The sequence below is a fragment of the Canis aureus genome, chromosome 29, assembly GCF_053574225.1.
Source record: "Canis aureus isolate CA01 chromosome 29, VMU_Caureus_v.1.0, whole genome shotgun sequence".
In the NCBI taxonomy this organism is placed as follows: Eukaryota; Metazoa; Chordata; class Mammalia; order Carnivora; family Canidae; genus Canis; species Canis aureus.
Genome location: NC_135639.1, coordinates 23,794,669 through 23,816,299, shown reverse-complemented (window position 1 = coordinate 23,816,299; position 21,631 = coordinate 23,794,669). Strand labels below are relative to the sequence as shown.

The 21,631-nt window shown below is 39.1% G+C and overlaps 1 long non-coding RNA gene across 5 annotated transcripts in view; it reads right to left on the bottom strand.

Annotated features, from left to right (window-relative positions):
* Positions 1–21,631, bottom strand: part of LOC144301143 (uncharacterized) — a 61,870-nt gene that overhangs the window by 17,560 nt on the left and 22,679 nt on the right. The window contains exons 4-5 of one of the 5 annotated variants that reach the window (XR_013367927.1): positions 10,425–10,553; positions 10,015–10,300 (exon numbers count right to left, since the gene is read on the bottom strand). The exons of 3 other annotated variants lie outside the window; for them this stretch is intronic. This is a non-coding gene — a long non-coding RNA (uncharacterized LOC144301143). Of the gene's footprint in view, positions 1–10,014; positions 10,301–10,424; positions 10,554–21,631 lie in introns of those variants that run through there. One more of the 5 variants, XR_013367926.1, reaches the window with a different exon arrangement.

The following is a 21,631-nucleotide window of genomic DNA, read 5'->3' as shown; positions in this document are numbered from 1 at the left end:
TATGTGGATTTAACATGAGAACTGCTTTATCCTCTTGCATACACATCTCCATTACAGTGAAATCAGGAATCTTGAACCTCATCAAGGATTTTTAGGTTGTGAGTCAAATAACTGGGAGAGAAAATGTGGAAAGAAGTCATAAAAGAGGAAAATGGGACAGAAACTGGACTGAGTGGTTCTAACTATTACCTGGAGACTTGTCACCAAAGCAACTACTTCTCTTTATTTCAAGTTCCTCAGCAACAAAGTAGAAGGAATCATATTTGAGCTATCTACATTGCAAGTCTTTTTGAGAATTCTACTTGCAAATGTACTTGGTATAATTGAAACTATTTGCAATTTTATTTGAAATGATAATTCAGGTGTGGGACAGTATTATATCCTTTAGAGAGCAGATACAGGAATTATTGCAGTTAGCACCTTTTATTAGGTGCCAATGCTGAGACAGTATCTGCTTTTGTTATGCTTCCAAAGGTATATTAGGCCAATGTTACAGCTAAGAGGTTGGTACCCAGTCCATCCTTACATCTGGTTGTTGAATTGTAGAGATGTCCCTCATGGAAAATTCAGATCTCTGTGTTGAAACTGCCATGGATAAGAACCCTGTCAGGATGGTCTGTATGGTAGACTCAAGATGCTCATAATTCTTTGACATTCTTCTCATTAAGAGGTAAAACTATTTCCCCCCCTCTTGAATTTGGGCTGAACTGTGACTTCTTTGATAAAAGAAGAAGAAGAAGAAGAAGGAGAAGGAGAAGGAGAAGAAGGAGAAGAAGAAAAAGAATTAAAGTGATGCTGTACCCTTCCTGGGTCCACTCTTTGAGAGGATTGTCAGCCTTTGTCTCAGCCTCTTGAAGTCCTTTGCTTCCATGAAATAGCTTGACTACCCTGCTGGAGGGACCAATGAAGGCCCAGAAACTAAATGGAGAGTCACTCAGTGGAGCCCAGCCTTTCATCTGACTCTGACAAGGCACTGGGAAGGTAAATAAATCAATTTTGGACCTCCAGAACAGTCCAGCTACCAGCTGAATACGAACAAGTGAGCCTTGTCAATATCATATGGTACAGAATTTCCCAATTGAGCAGTTCCAAACTGCTAACCAAGAAAATCATGAGATATAATAAAATGATTTTTTTAAACCATAAGTTTTGGGATACTTTGTTAAATACAGCATATTTTTATGAAAAAGGTATATGCATAGAAAGCCATGTGTCAAAACTGGGGGATGTATGGAGCACAAAAAAGTTCAATATCTTTGTAGCATCTGTATTTAGTAATGTGGAACCTCAATGGAAAGTTTATTAATGCATTTCTTTTTTTTTAATTTTTATTTATTTATGATAGTCACAGAGAGAGAGAGAGAGAGGCAGAGACATAGGCAGAGGGAGAAACAGGCTCCATGCACCGGGAGCCCGACGTGGAATTCGATCCCGGGTCTCCAGGATCGCGCCCTGGGCCAAAGGCAGGCGCCAAACCGCTGCGCCACCCAGGGATCCCTATTAATGCATTTCTAAGTGAAATGTTTGCTTCTTTAGACCTGAAGATCATTTAAAATGATAAAAAGAAGAAATTTGTTGTATAATTCTAAATTCAGCCAATGCCAGTTTCTGATAGATTTTCTTTTTAAATTTAAGCAGGAGGTATTGTAGTGCAAGCAACATATCATCCTCAGATTCTCCTTTGAGATGAAGGCAGGTGTACAACTCTTTTAAAATGCTTAATAATGAATGCCTGCCATCTTTACCATCATTTGCACCTTGGAAGCTGTGCACATCTTAATTAATTAAGCCTCAGAATGCCTCTGTGATGTGAAAAGAAATAACAAGGAATCATTTTACCCATGACTGAAACGTAGTCACCTCTTGGGTTGAACACAACAGCTGTTTAGCAGCTGTAAGGGAATCCTGAACTATCATTCTGGGCAGCCACGCTAAGGAGGATAACATATCTGATTGAAATTGCAGGGGAAATTTGAGCAGACAGGATGCAATTACCTGAATGGGATCCCAGCCAGCTCACCAGAGCTGAGTGGCGAGCGACTGGAGCTGGAGAGCGTGCCTGCTGCCTAGTTCACAGATTACTGGGGACATTCAGCACTCTTTGTGGACAATAATCAGAGGCTGTGTAAGTCTATGGTCCTGAACCTATGTTACATTTCCCCTAAACATGTGTCTTTCTAGGATGAAGTGGCCATTCTGTTGAATCTATCTTGGAAGGAGGGCTCATACAAACCCCAAACATGAACATGGCCAGGAAAGATGAAGCAACTAGATGTTCAATCTTCAAGCTACTCATCCAAACACAGTTCAAGACACACATTTTCTAGCCTCTGAAAAATAGTAAAGAATAGGTCATGAGTAGGAAAATAAAACTCATGTATTCCATACTGATACACTTATAAACAGAACTATTTTAATAAGCCAGAAGTATACAAGATCAGTAATATTTGAGTTTAAATTCAAGAGCCACTTTGGCTCACATTGAAGACTGAAGGTATGGGAACTAAACCTGGCTCTACCAGAAATGTCCTGGGTGGTACGGGGCCCACAATGGAAGCAGCGTCTCTGTCTCCTCATCTGAAAGGCAACAGTTTTAGATGACATACACTCTAATAACCTGCTCACCTTAAAATTCTCTAAGTCTGTGAGTCCAAAGAGCAATTGCTGGCTTTACCCTTAAATGAAGCAAAGTCATTTTCTAAACGCATGTTTAGGTGAGGTCACTGATTAACCAACATTAATGAAATAAAATTAGCTTACCTAAAAAAAATACACTATTTTAAAAACTCACATCAAGCCAACTACAGGACCCCCATGCCAACATCAGAGTATTTGGTTAGAGAATTCTGTATTTGATTTTCCTGTGTAACTTGCTTAATTCCCCATAATGAAAGTACCACCACCACCACCACCACCACCACCCCACCTGCTAAGTGCTTAGGAAAAGTGTAGATGGCAAAACAGGGAAGGGGCTGAAATTAACAGATCCCCTTACTTAGAAAAGGTAAACCATGTGTACAAAAATTTGCAATTAAAAAAATCTTCAAATTTCTCTAGAATCTGTCTTCCCACAAAAAATATGCCATGTCAAAAATGCTACACTATAGTTATTCAATTTTCTTAAATAAAGAATAGATGCACTATAGCACTTTTCTTCTCAAAGTATGGTGCATGACCCTGAGGCACTGGCATCATATGGAGAATTCAGAATCCCAGGTCCCTCCTTAAACCAAAAGAATCAGAATTTGGATCTTAGCATGATCCCCCAGGTTATTTTTAATCACATTCAAGCTTGAGATGCTCTGTGCTATCATATTAAATTTTTGAAGAGTCCTGCACCCATATAAATTATTTGATCTTGTTTAAGTTAGGATCTGTCTTCAAATATCATCAAGGACCCAGACCTTAATATACAATGGCATTTGATTATCGCCAGCTAGATTCACTTGAGATTTACAATAATTTTGTACAGTTTACTTTTTCCAAGTAAATATTGAAATAATTTCTTTATCTTTGATTCTTCAGAGTCTTATATATAAGGGAGAATTCAAACTACGAGTACTAGCTTTGAAAACCAAGGACTCAATAAATCAAAGACTCCTTTTGCTCTGCCTTCAATTTCTCAACCACAGCAATGATTTCCCTTACGCTAAAGGATTTACATGCTTGTGATACATCACCACTTTATGCAGGCCTGTTGTGAGTTGTAATTTTACATAAACTTATTCCATTTAGCTTAATAATATCCATTTATAGCTCAGTTTATAACACATTCTCTACTTGAGAGTAATAAAATTGCATTTTGTTAACAAAACGACTGTAATTTAGTTTTGTTAGTGAGTCATATTAGTCTCATTATTCAAAATTAGTGAGGCTTTGCCATATATGTCGTGGCTGCAGACGTCAGCCAGAGCAGTGTGAATTACACCAATGCTGAATCTGATATTTGCAATTTGTTTGGAGTTCGCACTGTTCGGGGGTGGGTTGAACATGTGGCATCAAGCCCAGGGGACCTGAGCTCTCCTGGAGTGTCGGGTTCAGAGTGTGGGGTGACTCTGACTTCAACTCTCTGTATTGGGCCTTTATGTCAACTTTCCCTTAAAGGGTTCTATAGCTGAAAGTTTGAAACACACGCATTCTCATTCAGTGTCATGTGCCCCGTGAGTGTGTTTTGGTGAGGAGAGACAGTGACTAAGGCCACAAGTGCTGTCATAGCCCAGAGATCTTCAGAGTTAAAACAACACTCAGCATCAGCTTCCATAGTCCAGCCTGTTCTATCTGCCATATCACAGCCACCAATAGCAACCCCCCCGCCACCCCGAAGGGCCCTGGGCTCAATTTTTGCTTGCTATGCCCCTTGAGCATCAGAAAATATTAGATGTCCTGCTTGACCTGGTTACTTACTACCTCTTCCTAGACACTTCTGGGGTTAATCCAATCATGCCTCATATCCCTTTTCTCTTTGTCCTAAAAGCACCTAAACTCTTCATTGCCAGGATCCCCATACTCAGACTATTCTCTGTAGTTACTAATTACTTCTTATTTCCACCAGAGAATAACTTTCTATTGTTGACTTTTAATTTATGATCTATTAGCTGTGAATTACCCTATATCATCCCCTTGTCCCTAAGCTTTCTCTTCACCTTCTTGCCCTAATAGAAATCTGGATGTCCCCTTGTAAATAGCAATAATAGTCTCTTCTAGAGAAAGCTGAATGGGAAACAATGTGTTGACCCAACAGCATGAAGACATCTACTTATAAACCACTTCTTTAGTCTTCCTTCAAAACCACTGTGGATATTCATGCCATCAGACCTTGTCCTAGGTCCTGCTCCAATGACCTATTCCTTCATAAACTTCCTTGTGGCTGGGTCATTGTTTTCTTTTCCATCTTGATTCTTGAGACCATTCTTCATGACTTCAGAGGATTTCCTCTTGATTCCCTGAGTAGCTTAGTTAGCTCTTTCCATTCTCACCCTCCAGAGAACCTCTTAAAATAAACCACATCACGTCACGGCCATGGTTCAAATTCTCCAATGACATTTCATCGCATTTAGAATAAAAGAAAATTTTACAACTTGACAATGAAAGGTTTGTAGACTGACAAAACCTTACCCAGTCTGGCTTCTGCTTCACTCTCATTCTGATTTTTCTCTTTTTTTTTTAATTTTTTTTTTTTTTACTCTCATTCTTACTTTCCATTCTATCTGGAAATCACGCCACTTTGGCCTTCTTTTTGCTTCTCTGATATGTCCAGCTTATTTCTGCCTTTAAGACCTGAAAAATGATGTCCTCAGGTCCTCAAGACCTGGTCCCTCTTGTCAATATTGCAGTTGAGATATCACCTCCTTAGTGACCCCCTGCTCCATGCCTAATCTACAAGGGCAATGCAATCACTCTCTGTCACATCATCTTATTTTAAATTTCTGCATAGTTAATATTACTTGTTATTTGTGGGGTTATTTATCTGTCTTTTCTCATCAGATCATCAGCTTCATGTTATGTCTTTTTCTTGTACACCACTAATCCTCATTGCCCACAGTAGGCGCCAGCACATAATAGTTGCTCAACTACTACAAAATGATTTTGGGGGAAAAAAACTAATAAAGTAAATTCTTCTATGGCAATATTACAACAAAACCAAGGTGTGTCAATCCTTGACCTGTTTTCTCTCAGATCCATTCAATCTATTGAACATTTTCTCTTGGTGGTTATAGAGTTACTTTCTGCTTTGGATCATAAACTTTTAAGTATCGAACTTATTTCAGCCCCTGGGGTAGAACGGCACTGCATCCCTCCTCCTTCCCCTGAGCCTAGGAATGGCAATGGCTTTTTGATGCGGCTAAAATCTGGATTTCCCTACTGATTTATATGTATTTTCCAGTTTTTCCATAATCTTTGTCACCATCTACTTCTATTAAATTAAAATATAGCTCTAGGGATACCTGGGTGGTGCAGCGGTTTAGCGCCTGCCTTTGGCCCAGGGCGCGATCCTGGAGACTCGGGATCGAATCCCACGTCGGGCTCCCGGTGCATGGAGCCTGCTTCTCCCTCTGCCTGTGTCTCTGCCTCTCTCTCTCTCTCTGTGACTATCATAAATAAATAAAAATTAAAAAATAAAATAAAATATAGTTCTAAATACATATAGTGATTTATGTTTTCTTTGAAGTACCCTATCTGATACATAAAGATAATAAAAATGTATAAACTTTATCTTTCCAAACATGTCTTTCATTTTAGGTTACTGACAGAAATGTCCTATTATTGAATCACTGTAGGTAAAACTTGACTTTAGAGCAGATGTAAATGTAATGAATAATTGAGATCTTTCAGGTCATTACAGATACAGAGATGATTTAACCCTGATCTATATTTTCAGTAAGCCCTATAATAGTCAAATTGTGGAGGAAGGACAGAACATCAAGGTAAGGCAAAATTATATTACATGAAAAGATAAATAGATGAGATAAAGTGAGAGGGAGAGGGAGAGGGAGAGGGGGAAAGAGAAGCAGGGAAAGGGAAAAGATCTCCTCAGAGAACAAATTAGTATAGCAATTTTCAAGGTGTGGCCTGAAGACCCCTGAGGTCCACAAGGACAAACTATTTTCACAACTTTACTAAGACATTATTTGCTTTTTTTTCACTCTGTTGATATTTGCAGTCATGGTGCAAAAAGCAACAGTGGGTAAAACCTAACGGTTTTGTTGTTTTTTTTTTTATCGATCAAATAACGTAAAATTAGCTTAATATGTTCAAAAAATAAAAGAATGAGTTGAAAACATGGTAAACAAAAGCCATAAAAGAGAAATAAATGAGAAAACACAGAACTAACAGAATTGAAAATGATAATTATTGAAATTAAAACCTGAATCCGTTTAACAGCACATCTGATATAACTGATAAGAAAATGAGTGAACTGGAAACTAGATCGGAAGAACTCGTCCAGAATGAGGGAAAGACCGTGAAGGAGTGGAAAGTACAGCAGGGCTGGTGGGAGAGATGACGGATACCTTCACACAAATAAAGACAGTAGCACCAGACTACACTTGGAATAACTATGTGTTTCTCTACTATACTATCATAGTGGGAAAAGGGGGAGAGGGGTGGTCACTTCAAAATGTCCTGATAAAGCAGAAAAAAGTAATAAATGTATTAAATCTCAGACCTTTAAATATTAGGTATGCATAAATATTAGGTATGCATAAAGAATGCCTGCCACCATGGGAAGGACTGTGTTTGCTTTCAGGAAAAACTCTTGTACGATTGTTTGAGTTGCAAACTGAATTAATCACTTTTTTCATAGAACACTGTTCTTACTTGAAGGAATGACAGACAGGAAAAAACCAGGATTATTCAACTTAATTATCTGGCAGACACCTTTTCAAAAATAAATGTAAGAATGTCACTTCATGGAAAACAACCGATAATGTTTGTTACCAATGAAAAATTTATGAATATTGAAATTTGGAAAACTTGTTTTAGCTACTATGACCCTGACAGATTAACAAAATTTGAAGACTTTCCTAATGAGATTAGTGGTGATATTAATATATATGACTTGTTTGATATTTCATAATGAAATGTATCAATATCTGGAATATCTGCGTAAGCCAGTGAACCAATATTTTTATTTAAAGGTATAAAATGCAAGATAGACTAATAAATTATAATATAATAGAGTAGTAAATTTTCATTGATACAATCTCAAACTCAACATTGTAACTAATCTATAATAAACTACCACTTTTCTGGTTTGGGTGTAATATCAAACAAGAATATCCACAATTATTCAAAAGGCTAAAATAGGGTGCCTAGGTGGCTCAGTCAGTTAAATGTCCAACTCTGGATTTTTGGCTCAGGTCATGATCTCAGGGTCATGAGATCGAGCCCCAAGTCCAGCTCCACTGGGCATGGAGCCTGCTTAAGATTCTCTCTTTCCCTCTCCCTCTGCCCTTCCCTGTCCACTCATGTGTGCTTGCTCTCTCTCTCTCTCTCTCTCTCTCACTCTCTCTCTCTCTCAAAAAACAAAACAAAACAAAACTTCTCCATTTCCTAAATGGCTGTCTATATGAGGCCATGTTTTCTTCTTTATATTTCCACTAAACAACATATTCCAACAGAAAGAATACAGAAGCAAGTATTAGAATCTAGCTGTCTTCTGTTTAACCAAAACTTGAAGTAATTTGTAGACTCTAAAGCAATATCATTCTTCTTACTACATTCTGTTTTGTTTTAGGAAAATATAGTAATTTTCATTAAAAAGCATTATTTGTGTTAATGTGTAATGGGATTATCATTATTTTATAGGAATTCATTAATATTTAACATCTAAAAATCCTCAATTGTAATTTGTAGTATGTTAACCAATGGTAGATATAACCAACATTAAAACAAAAGGCTTTCTGGGTCCTCAATAATTTTTAAGAGTGTAAAAGTCTTTAAATTTTTAAAAAATGAACATTTTATTTTTTTATTCATGAGAGACAGGGAGAGAGAGGCAGAGACACAGGCAGAAGGATAATCAGGCTTCCTGCAGAGAGCCCAATGTGGGACTCCATCCCAGGACCCCAGGATCATGACCTGAGCCAAAGGCAGATGCTCAACCACTGTGCCACCAGGTGCCTCATGGGTCTTTAGATTTAAAACTTTGTGAACCACTCTTCTATATTAAGTGTGACTAAAGATAGGAGACAACCACATGCAATGTGTGAAACTTAATTGGATCTTAAAGCTACAAAATTTGTTTTTTGTGGAAATTAAGAATACTTAAATATGTGTGCAGTATTAGATGATATTAGGGAATTTTCTTTACTTTTCCTAGGTATAATCATTGTACTATATAGAAGAGTGTCTCTCTTTATCTAATATTTATGCCTGATAAAGTCCATAAGGGCTAACCAGCCCGATGAATGTAACTTATTTTAAGATAAGTGAGTAAAATATATAATGGGTGGAGGTATATGAATATTTACTATACTGTTATATTCTTCAACTTACCTGTATTTTTTAAACAGTTCTTAGTCATCTTTTTAAATTATGAAGAACAAATGTGATATGTTTATCATATAGCTTTTAAGTCTATGTAAAGCTATAATATGAGGCTATGAAATACACATTTAATTTAATAAAATGATACAGGCATATCTTGCCCCTTTCATGAAATATAACAGGATACAGAAAAAATAAAATAAAAAATAAAAAAGAAATATAACAGGAAACACAAGAAGGGTAAAATAACCTACTGTCATTGGGTATTCTGGAAATGTCAGCTGCCACCCAGTCTGTGTTGCCACCTTTGGCTTAGATCCTAAAGGACTGTTGGTGGTGCAGACTCTCAGAGATGGCTCCTGTATTTTCAAACAGCCAGAGGTCCCACAAGGTAGAAAAAGCTTTCCTGAGAGGGCAGGTGTTTTCTATCATTGAAGGGGTCCGCAAGTAGGAGTGATACCTCAGACCAACGTTTCTCACATATTAGTGACCCTAAGACTCACCTAAGGGTCACCTTAAAGATGCAGATTCTGATTCAGGAGGTCTGAAGTGGGGCTTGAGATTCTGAATTTCTAAAAAGTCCCCAGATAATGTTGATTTTGTTGGTCCATGGAACACACCTAAGGGCTCAAGTAACAAAATAGACTGAACTAAATAAAGCAGAGTTTCCCAACTTTGGTTATAAGAACTTACCTGGTATCCTTATTAATCTAACTCTCTAGTATCTTCTTCTGGACATTCTGATGTAGGTGGAATTCTAGGATGTGAATTTTAATGAGGAAATGTTTATGATCAGGCATTTTTGGGAAACACTAATGATGATCTTAGAAAGTTTTCCGATGCTATTTCTCTGTATTTCCCACAGAACTTAGCTATTGATTTTTCCTGAAAATTGGTTTGGTATTTGTTTTATTCTTTTGCCCTTTTTTCATCTCAGACACAATAAGATTCCTACCAGAAGGTGTCACATCCTTTAATTATGAATAACCAAGAATCAGCACTCAACATGTGAGCCTGCTGTGATTATTTATTTAGTGGTTTTGTAAACAGATACAACTTTAGTTGCATAACAACTCTGTGACATTGATGTTATTGTCCTCATCATGTGGATCAGAAACCAGAAGCCAACAGAAGTCAATGACTTGCTTAAGTTTGCACAGATGGAAGAAGCTGTGGGGTTGGTACTGGATTCTCATCTAAGTCTGAAACCCGGTCACTCAGAGACTAGACTTCCAATCCCACTGGTATAATAGATGTGTACACCTATAAATCACCCTGGTCAATATCAGGGTTGATGCTCAGTGCTAGAAGACTTGGAGAGAGCAGAAACAAAAGTAAAGTCCTGGTCAGGAGACGTGAAACTGAGACAAATGAAGATGTTGAGTTAGGGGGAGAAGAGCAGATGATGTGACCAGTGTCACATCAGACTTACTCACTTAGTCTCTCCACTGCATGCAATCTCAGGTCAGGCATGTCTTCGCTCCTTATTTTTTGTACCTTTAACCTCAGAGTTAACTGGCTCTAGTCTCTCCCTGTGGTTTATGAACATTCACATCCATCTCGGTCTGGAGGAAAAGCAAATCATGATGCAGTGAGGATCCTGATGACAGGCTCTTCAGATCAGCAGTAAAATATATTCCCTGAACTATTCTGCGGTCAGAACCAGCCATTCTGTGCAGAGCTGTGTGGTGGGGTGGGTGGGGATGTTAGGACGGGAAAATTAGGACTAGCGGATGATTAATAATAACATTTGCTGATTTTTTTGTTCCTCAATGATCATTAAATTCCACGGAGCTCATGTATTTATTTAATAGGTATATGTTGAGTACCTCCCATGTGCCAGGCACTGTGCTGGTAGCAGGAATTATGAAACCAAGCAAAAGCAACTGCAGATGCGGTGCCAACAAGGTGATGAGCACATTTTTAAGCAAGTAATCATAGTCACGAAGGTGTAATTACAAGGCATTATCAGAGTCACAAAAGAAAGGAATCCAGTTCTCTGAGAGTTCTGACTGTGGAAAATGACTTAATCTAAAGGATGAAAATTATAATAGATAAAATATATGTACTTGGCGCTTGGCTCTGTGTTCCACATTATACTAAATGCCAAGCATGAGTCATCTCATGGTGTCCTGAAAACAGGCATACAAGAAAGTTACCTACAGTCATAGGTGCAAAACTAGAGGCTCAAGAAGTTAATACCTAATCCCAGAATGTGCTCCGAAGGCCAAAGCTTCCTTATGGTAATTCCTTCATTTTGTCATGGGATTAATAAATCCTGCTATTAGGGATTTAGTGAAAAAGAGAGCTCTCTCCTGATTCTAGCTGGAGTTCTCTGCCAGGATTCTGGAGGGCCGTTTAACTCTGAGGCTAAAGGTACAAAAAATAAGGAGCCAAGACATGCCTGACCTGAGATTGCACGCAGTGGTTGCTCCAGTTAAATGTATTCAGGGCCCAGTAAAAAAGGACTAGGGTATATAGAGGTGCTGACAAAGGCCATGGGAAATGGCCTCTAAATCATTATAGAATAAGCCTCAAGGAAATTTAAATGCAAATTAAAAATGTTTGTCAAATCCAACATAGAAGCACTACCTTCATGATCAAATCCAAAATAGAAGCACTACCATTGAACCAAATTGCCCTGCTATAGTTTGTAGGGCCTGCTTTATCTTTGTTCTTTCTGCACCATCATGAGAAGACTAAAAGTAGAGTCTGTTTGATATAGGTACGCTTGTATTTTCTTGATTCTTTAGCAAGTCCCCATTCATGCAGTGCATATAATAGTAACTTTTCATTTATGTAGGGCTTTGAGATTTTTCTCAATGGGTTTATTTGGGTCAAGTCTCATCCCCAAAATCTGTGAGTAGACTGGATATACTGTAACTCTCAGTTGCTAAGGCCCACAGCAGTGAATGAACGTTCTCAAATTCACACAGTGAATCAGTGGCCCAGCAGGGATTGCCACACACACTTTCTGTTTTTGTATTCTTTGTACTTTCTACTAAACAAAATTGCCATAATTTACTTTAAATTAATGAGACTGTTTTATTCTCCAGACTAGTTTATACTGTAGACTTGCTTGAAAATGCAATAATTGCATATAAAATTTTAGGTGCTAGAATGTGAACAGAATATATAACAGAATAGTATGCTGTTACATAGATGTAAATATGTGTCAGAGCGTGTTGTAATCACTGATGTAACAACTATGCTATGCATTGATATTGACACGCCAGAATAGCTTATTTTCCTGCTATATTCCTTTTTTTTTAAGGGGTGAGTAGGGACAGAGAGAGAGAGAGAGAGAGAGAGAGAATCTTAAGTAGACTCCATGTCCAGTGTAGAGCTGGACACAGGGCTCATCTCACAACCCTAAGAGTATACCTGAGCCCAAATACAGAGTCTGGTGCACTGACTGAGCCACCCAAGGCAGCCCCCTGCCATACTCTGTCAGTAGTATAAATTAGTATCACATAGAATATTATTTTAAACTTATAGATCATGACCTGTGTGTCTCTATCCCATAATGATGCCATGTTTAAAAGAGCATAGTTCATGCAACAAAATTAATCATAAATTAATTCCATTTTCTAATTTATATTTCTAGAATATTGTAAAGATGAATCATAGTTTCTTTCATGACTCTGAAAACTCCTCCATTTCACTCTCCCTTCTACTGAAACACTCTCAAAAAAAAAAAAATCAACCCTCCTGGTTTTTTATCTAACCACAAAAATCCTATTAATTGCTCTGGCATGACAGAGTTCTCCTTCAAATGGTACAACTCAAAAAAATAAAGGCAGGCTGAGAAGTCATACTACCTAATTCAGGAAGAAGAAAAGTCTTGGATCTGCATAGACTATGTTTGATTTTCACCCCCATTATAAGTTTAACTGGAGCTATACTAAGCTTATGTTGCACATACAATGCTCATGGTGCACGGCTCTGCCTAACGCATCCTAATGACACAGATGTGGGACAAGGATCTGGATGGGAACTGATAAGAGCAGCTGTCCAAGGAAACCTACTTAAATTTTAGTTCAGAAACACCTAGAAATAATGACCCTGAAGACCCCTTCCAAGATGTCATATCATTGGAGGCACTTTTCCCCTTCCTTTATTCTTTATTCATTAATTCAACAGGAATTAATATATTGTATACTATAGTAGCCTAACTTCCTTACAAGATACCACAAAGGAAAGGACATCTTGAGCAATTATGTCCAGTTCTTGATGTCACTAGCCCCAGTCAGTAGTGGGTCTGAGATCCTCTGTATTTCCCACCCAGTTTTCTGGTGGCCACTACACTAGTCTTGCTCACTTTGAGCAGTCTCTTAAAGGAATTCAGTGCTTTATGAATTAAAAGTAGTAATAGCATCCACTCCCTGTTTTGTTTTTTAGTTGTCTATTAATTTTCCTGTCCTTGTGACTACTTTTTGATTTAGTAGCATATGTTTATCAGAATTCCCAGAGGTAAATGTAGATTATTGCTTAGAACTGCAACCATTTAAATTCCAAAATGATACAATTAAGCACCAGGCAAGAACCAAGATACAAGGGGCTTGTCTGATCTGAGCTCTGTAAATCATCTAGGGTGACCAAGTGTCCTGGTTTTCCCTGGACTTGTTAGGATGGAGTGGGATGCATGAGTGAAGCTTGTTGCAGGATGAGGGACTTTCTGTAATGAAACAAGATAATCTCAAGCAAACAGCAATGGTTTGTCATCAAATAATTGGCTGCAGTTATCATGAAGGACCTTGGCTAAAGCTGCCCCCTGTACAGCATTCATGTTCTCGGAAAAGAGAGGTTGCTTTTAAAAATGTCCTTACTCTGCTTTCTGCTCTGAGAGGGCCACTGTGAACCAGAAGAGATCTGTTGTTTAAACTGATGGGTCTGAAATAGGGAGTCCCTGCACTTTGCTTTTTGGTCCTTTAAGATTTACCATGTAGATTCTTATTTACACAGAGAATCCCATGAGAGAGAAAAATTCAAGTCAGCTAGTTCAACAACTATTTCAAGAAATCACAGTCCACTCTGTAGAGTGCACACCATTACAGGGAACGTACTGGAAGTCCCAGGGAGATACAAGCTGTGCAGATTTTATAGAGCCCATTTTGTTTACCTTTTTGGACTTGAGATTGAGTCTGTGCCTTCCATTAAGGTAGACAAGTGACAAATATAGGTCTCTAGCAACTAGATTAGGACAAGTGTTAGTCTTTCTGTATAACTTGGGGCAAGCCACTTCCCTCTGTGCCTCTGTGTGCTCATTGGTCAAATGAAGATGTTGGAGTGGATCATTCTCAGTTCACTTCAATTCTGGATTTACACATGAGCTGATCACATGACTGGTACCAATCTCAGTACTTTACATGCTTTAATTCAGGTAATCCTGGTGACAACTCTCAGGGTAAGTTCTGTATTAACCCCATTTGATGGCTGTGTGCTTGTTTTTGCATCAACTTTCCATCATTCCCCATCCTGCTAGAATACTTGGGAAGACAACCAATGTGAACGGTATTCCTTTTTTTTCCTGGTTTCTGCTTCAGTTCCACCAACATAGAATAGGAGATTACTATAGAAAGGGATGAGAGTGAAGTTGGGATACTTCCTGTCCAGCTCCCTCATGCCTTTGGGTGGATGCATGTCTCAACTGAAGGCAGCATCTTCTGCTGGACAGCCCTCTCCATGCAGCTCTCCCTTGTCTTCTGGGTTCCAACATTCCCCCTCCATCAGCCTTTGCAGCCATGGGAAGGTAGCAGCTCTTGGTACTGTTACTTGCTGCAGATACCAAGTCTTTCCCAGGAACCTGTCCACACCTTTGTAAAAAATTGCTTTACTAAAGTCCCATTAAGTCCCTCGGTCTTTTTCTAAGCAGGACTCATATAATGGGGATTCTGTGACTCGGAGTGGTGAAAGGCGTACTTGCCACACACAACTGCCAAGGGATTAAAGCAGGCTCCAAATCACAAGGATGGATTTCAGAGCCCAGGCTGGTAACCACTACGTTATGCTGCCCTATAAAATCAGTAACTATGTACTTGATTCAGAACTCAATTTAACTTGTCTCTTATAAACTAAAGCCTGCTTTGACAGACTTTATAAAAAGTAATTTTGACATTCTGGGAATGCAATATGTATATATATATATTGGCACCAATGAGCAATTCGTGCAGAATAAAGGAAAGTGCTGGGCATTTGAATCAGATAAACATGGATTCCAACCCCAGACTGACCTTCTAGAGGTGAGACCATAGGAAAGTTACTTCATGTGATTAAACTTTCCTGCGTCAGAGAGTATACAGAGTTTAAATTCCTTTCATAATGAAAATAGTGCAATGTTAATAGAGCATCCAAATCAAAACCTTGGTCAGAGTAGGAGCTCAGCACATGTTCATTTCTCTTATCTTCTCCTGAACTTTTATTCTTCAATTTCTTAGAAGCTACTGTGCTGTACGTTTTCATGACCACTCTCAAATTTGGGTCTCTTCATTTCTTATTTGAATGTAAAGACTGAGACATACATAAACCATGCCTGTAGTACTCACTCAAAAGCTGCTTGATAAATAAAGAAAGAAAAAAAGTGAATTTTTTTTGGTAAAGTCTCTGGCCAGGATCTAGATTTCAAAAGTTTCCTCACCTAAATTCCAGAAGGGACTATTTTTTAAATAAAAGCCACTGACATATATACCTCAAGTCATTGCTGAGCCTCCTTTGCTCTCTACTATTATCAGAGCCAGAGGGAGAAGCAAAGAATTATATTCTTTGTTTATAAAATGCCCTTTGAAATACAAACTTATTCACTTGCTAATAGACATTTCTATGAACCACTCTTTCATAGCCAAACTGAGACAAGGCATTGATACTAACAAGAAAGACATATGAGGGATTTTGACTCATGTCATTTGGGGAGGCTCCTTCTCTTTCTTGATCCCCTTATCGGGGAAAGGCAAGGTTACCATGTGGAAGGTTACAATTTCATGGTGTGACTTTCTCATCTCATGTTTGCTGGCACCGCTGACACTAAGCCCTTCAAAAAAGCCTTGGTCTTTCCCCAACTATTGTCATAAAATGGGGATTACACATCTTATTTTCCTCTTAAGTTAAATTAATCCAAGTACCAGAATCTGCTCACTCCTGCTTTATTTTACTCGTAAGTCTCCTAAATTTGGGTTGTTATAAAGCCAAACTGAATTAATGAATACATCCAATTCAAAAAAAGGGAGGGGGGAGAAAGAAAGGAAAAAAGAACCTTTGGATGAGTCAAAGCATTGCTCTTCTTTCTGTGATGAATGTGGGATTTATGAGCAATAAAGTATAAAAAAAAATATCTCCCAGTTTACTTGCAGGGTGACAGCATGTGAGCTGAATTACTCTCTCTGAGTATCAGTTTCCCTCTTTATAAAACACAGGAATTGCATCTGATGGTCTGGAACATTGTCCTCAACCCTCATTTGGAGAGTGGGATTCCTTGAGATGCGCCCTGTACGCATTGTTAGGATACCATAAAATAAGCTCCATACAGGCCTCCTGCCAACTGGCTCTGAAGATTAAAAGAGCCTCAGCAGTAAGTTTCTTTGAAAATGTTACACATTTAAAATAACTACTCTGTGAGGAGAGCCATGTGGCTCTGTGATCAGAGGCTGGAGGAGAGAAACCCCACCCCCTGCAGACAGAAACTGCTCTCTGCAAGAGAAAACCAACACTCATTACTACTGGCGCTGTGAGCCCCCCTCTCGCAGCACTCCCCGAGTGTTGAGACCAGGCCAGGATATTTAAAGAACCCTCTCCTTGTTCTCTTTGGGCTCCTTCTCTTCTCCCACCTCCAAGCATCTCACACCCGAGCTTCTAATGACAGAGTTAATGTTGTTGCAAGCTGGTGGCATCTGACATCCAAAGGCTCCTCTGAGGATGTATTTCCAAATCCTTTACGACCTTAGGGAGTGGTGTGTAATTGTTGCTATAAAGTAAGGCGCAGCAGTAACCTTGGGAATTTGAAATCACTACAGGAAATTGAAGAGTAAATTCCTCTTAATAAAGCAGTGCACAGCAAGATGCCAGGGAGCAAGAAGTGAACTCATGCGGCACTTGGTGCTTTGGGGAGAAAAGGGGCCTCTGTGGCCAGAACCCAACGGGGTAGGCTTGGGGCAATTGTTCCACCAATAGGCCCCTGCCCTGTTTCAGAAGTGGCCTTATTACATTCGGGATGAAGAACTTAGAAAACAAAATGATTCCTCTAGCTTAAGTAACAGAGGCAGCGAGCTGGAGGTTGGGGGATAGAATATAAGATTTGAGGAGTAGAATCTGTTCCAGGGTTTGGTCTTTGATGTTGAAGACTCAGATCATATCCTATCAGCCTCAGTTTCTCTAGAACTAAGCCCAAGATTAGAATGCATGGTGGTTTTTCTTTCCCTGTCACCTAGGAAGAAAGATAATGTCTATTGTGCTAAATGTGTGAAGTCTACAAGGGAGAAACTGTGTAAAGCTTGGGCAGAGAGACACTACCTCAATACAAATTACAATATTGGTATGATAGCCCTGCTGTCAGAAGCACTTTGTATGCGTTCTGTTCGTCCTTAATGATTCTTTTTTCATTAAAAACTGAGTGCAGACAACCTGTCTAGGCAAAAGAAGGTGAAAACACCACTCAAGCAGACTGATACTGCCCTGAAAGGATATGGATATGAGGTTGTCCGGGAGGCATTTGTCTAACAATATTGATAGGCTGTGGCTAAAGATCCCACCCCAGGGAAGGGTATTATTAGCTGGAGTTGGTTACAACCATTGCTTTCCAGAAATTGCCACATTCCTGATTATTCTAGTGACATGGGATCCTCATGTTATCACTCTCCATCTAAACCACTTGTGTCTCCAGCCCAGTCCTTACTAGACTCTGCCAGTTTCTCCCCTTGAGCAAATACTTCTCTTTTCTTGGCCTCGGTGTCTCTTGTCTTTGTGCCCTAACCTCCAATATAATCCTGTTCTATGTTATTAGAAGCAACAAGGGATTGGCTATTAACATGGGCTCTGGAGTCTAACCCACATATGGCTGGGTCTCAGCCATGTACACACAAGTTATGAGTTTCCCCTAGCCTCAGTATTCTCATCTTTAAGATGGAGAAAGGATTGCAAGAAATATGAAATGAGACTAGGTATGGAAAGCATGTAACAGAGTAAAATAACAGTAATACATTTTTATCTATAATTATTTTTGTCAACGAATCCCATTTTTTGTTTTTGTTGTTTAGAGACAGCACACGAGTGGGGGTCAGGGGCAGAGGTGGAGAGAGGATCTTAAGCAGACTCCTGACACACTGTGGAGCCAGATGTGGGGCTTGATCTTACAACCCCGAGATCATGTCCTGAACTGAAATCAAGAGTTGGACACTTAAGCAGAAATCACCCAGGTGCCCCAAGTCAAAGAACACCTATTTGTACTGACTTCTGATTTGCTTTTTGAAGCTTTCCCTAAAATCTTTCACCTACTCTCTCTTCCTCTTATTTATTTGGCAAGCCCTTAACTCAGTCTAACATTACTGGCTCTCTAAACCTCTGTTTTCTCATCTGTAAAATGGAGATCAATTATTCTCTCATAGTTTCCTCTTCTTGTGCCCAGTGGTCTCATCAACACTCCCACCACAATCCCCAATATGATGTTGTGCCACCTCTGCTGAACAGTCCAAGTGCTAAGGACAATTTGACAACTATCCTGAATCTTATCTGCCCTACAGTCAACACCTTGTTTTATTTATTCATTTAAGTTCTGACTTCCCTTCATAGTAAATTATTTCCAAGCATTTACCATCCTGCTTCTTTCCTCCAGAAAACTTGATTGTTCTCTATATAACCTCACTAGAAGGTGCCAAACCATGTGGAATACTGGAATACCTCTTTCCATAAATGGTCAGCTCAGATAAAGCAATGCTGTCTCCTCCTTCCTTTGTTTTATTTGATTTTTTAAAAAATTTTACACATCTCAGAGTGAAGCACAGGTCTCATGAAAGACTTTACCTGTCCCCTTATGCTGTTGCTAGATCTAGAGTATCCAACCCATAAAAATTCCTCTGTCAAAATGTGAAGTGTCATCTCCCCAGTTCTACGTTTATACCGTTGATGACCTGAACTCAAAAGGCAAGACTTCATTTTCATTTGCATTACATTTCACATTAAGAGATGCAGACCTGGTGGGGATTTTTGTGAGTACTGATTTTGTCAATCAGCATATTTGCTCCTCCTCTCGGCATTTTTTGTCTGTACAGGGGATAAGCCCTTCCCCTTCATACATATTTCTAGGTCCACTAGACAAACTATTTCAGATGGGGCCAAGGAGAAAGCCCCAGGCAGATGCTATTACAAACCCTTCCTCCTTTTTGCCATCCATCAAAAAAAAAAATCTTCTTTGGGTCTATGTGTTTCACCAATTAGCAGTCTACCTAATTGTTCTCATATTATTCTTGCCACTGTCTCTCCATTCTGGCTCTCAGTACACCATGTCTACTATATTTTCCTGTGGAAACAAACAATCAACAATTGTTAAAACTTGAACATTCGAATCAGTTAGACTTGTATTCAATTCTGCACCCACTGCTCCCTGGCTGTATGATGCTTATGGTTCCATAACCACTCTGTCCAACACTTGCAAATGAAGAAACTCAAGTGGATTGAGAGTAGCTATTTTATAGGGTTAATATAGTTTCTGTGCAGATATAATATAACAAAGCATATCAAGTACTTAGAAGAAACCAATTGTACTAATAAGGGCTCGATAAATGTTAACTCTTTTTACAACTATAAACATCACAACTCCACTAAAAAAAAAAAAAAAATACAAGGAAAAATGAGATTAACCTGATCAGATCTTTGCTGATTTCTACCACACATTTGAAACTTTAATCCAAAATGTATGTTCCTTCTCCTCATAGCCCTGATCTCTACTTGTAGTCAAATATGGATTGTTTTGACTATTTAATTAAAAGTATCTTCCTTGGGGCATCTGGGTGGCTCAGGCCATTAAGCATCTGACTCTTGATTTCAGCCCCTCATGCTTTCTGCTCAGTGGGGAATCTGCTTCTCTCCTTCTCCCTTTCCCTCTGCCCCTCCCCTCACTTGTGCTCTCTTTCTTCTCTTTCTCTCTCAAATAAATAAATACATAAATCTTTAAAAAGAGATAAAAGTATCTTCCTCACGTCATTTAATCAGAAGCTCCATGAGGACATAATTCCTGGGCATTTGGACTCAGCCCTACATCTCCAAGTATTCTGAGCAGTTCTAGCCTGGTGCTCGAAGCATATCAGTTAGGCAAAGACTTTCATGCGGTTTGTAGTAATGATCACTGAGGAATAGAAAAGAATCAGTAAGTTTCTGTTAACCACTATGAGTGTGTATTTCCCCACCCCACCAATCCTACCTCAAGGCTCTCCACAGAGCAGCTCGTTCTGAGTGAAGAATAATCCAGGGACTATATTTGACTGCTGTTCTAAAGAGCCTACCATCAGGAGCTTCATTACATCTCAGTTTGGTTTTTCCTCCAGACCGAGATGAATGTGGATGTTCAAGAAGACCAAGGGAAGATACTGGAGAGAGTGAGTCTGAATCTGACACTGGTTAGAATCAGGGCTTGAAGTCCAGTGCTAGACGACCTGAGATGCAAAAGTCAGAGTGTTGAAGTCCTAGCAGGAGGAAGAAAGCTGAGGTGAATGGAGACATCAAGGTGAGAGAGCAGAATATGCAAACAGCCTGTAAGCTCTGTACCTCACAAGTACATGAAGGAGGAGGCGGCACAGATGATAGAGCCTCTGGTGTCTCAGGGATGAGGTTCAAGACTGAGATGAGAGTCAAATCCAGACCCTACAACTTTGTCCTTCTGGTTGACGTTGAGCAAGTCAGTTAACCTCTATTGCTATCTGTCTTCTAGTCCACACAATGAGGGAAATAATGAAAACCTAACAGAGTTGTTATAAAAATGAATGTCTATCTCTTAGTGAATTCATCTAACTAGATGATGACAGCAGGTTCATGGATAGAGAGCTTATTCTTGGTTATTAAGCAATAAAAGGGGGAGGGATGTTTCCATTTAATAGGGATTCTAATGTCCCTGGGATGAAACAGCACACCAAGCCAGCAGTGGAGAGAGGTATCCATTGAAAATGTAGTCTACAGCTTGCCCTTAGGAGAAATATGGAGAAACAGAATTGTGGGAAGTCAGTACCGAAAACTATTTTAGATATCATTTAATATTTCCCTAAATTAGCTAATCATAAAAATCATGAGGCTGAAATCACATATACCAGACTGCCACTGAAGAGCAACTAAGGCATCAACCCTAGTGTAGGGGCCTAGACATTGGTATTAATAAAGTAGCAGGTGATCTTTATGACCACATGAAATTAGTAAATACTGCATAGTTAGTTCAACCTTTGCTAATTATTTGAATGTCTTTAAGTTCTCATGACTCAAAATAGCAGCATCAAGATCACCTGGGAGAGTGTTAGAATTGCAGAAACTCAGATCCCATTCCAGAAGTCCTGCATAGGAATCTGCAACTTAACAAGACTCCAGGTGATTCTTATACGTGTGAAATTTCAAGAAACACTGGTTTAAAATATTGTCACCTATTCTTGGACAGTCAGTGGCTGGGAAAATCTCT